General features: G+C 42.0%; 1 non-coding gene across 1 annotated transcript; it reads left to right on the top strand.

Moving 5' to 3' along the window:
- Positions 1-237: 237 nt before the first annotated feature.
- On the top strand, positions 238-344 carry LOC141602957 (small nucleolar RNA R71). Its single transcript, XR_012524859.1, has one exon. It is a non-coding gene; the product is annotated as a small nucleolar RNA R71 (small nucleolar RNA).
- The last annotated feature ends 234 nt before the right edge of the window (positions 345-578 follow it).

Consider the following 578-nt stretch of genomic DNA (forward strand, 5'->3'; position numbering starts at 1 on the left):
ATGTGAGCACTAAGTTGAGCACCCAATTGAGTAACGGTGTCCACTTCATACTTTCCTCCTCTAGTAGCCTTGCGAGGCCTACTATATTGCGAATTATGGACCGCCATTTCCTCAATCTTGTTCCATGTTTGATTGTCATCAACTTCGGTGAACATTCCATTTGATCCCATATTGAGAATGTTCCTTGAATCTTCATATAAACCATTCCAAAATTGTTGCACTAAAAACCATTCGCTAAGTCCATGGTGAGGACATGAGCGACAAATACCCTTGAACCGCTCCCAAGCTTCGTACAAAGATTCTTCATCCCTTTGCTTAAAACCCGTAATTTGAGCTCTTAGCATGTTGGTCTTCTCCGGTGGGTAGAATTTTTGTAGAAAGCTAGAGCTAGCTTCTTCCAAGAATCTATTCCAAGGGTGGCCTTATCAAGGCCCTTCAACCATTGCTTTGCGGTGCCGATTAACGAAAAAGGAAATAAGACCCATCTTATTTGGTCTTGAGTCACGCCCGTTTGAGAGATAGCTTCACAATAATCACAAAATGTTTCCATATGAGAATGAGAGTCCTCACTAGGCATT

This window comes from Silene latifolia, chromosome 9 (assembly GCF_048544455.1).
Source record: "Silene latifolia isolate original U9 population chromosome 9, ASM4854445v1, whole genome shotgun sequence".
Classification (NCBI taxonomy): Eukaryota; Viridiplantae; Streptophyta; class Magnoliopsida; order Caryophyllales; family Caryophyllaceae; genus Silene; species Silene latifolia.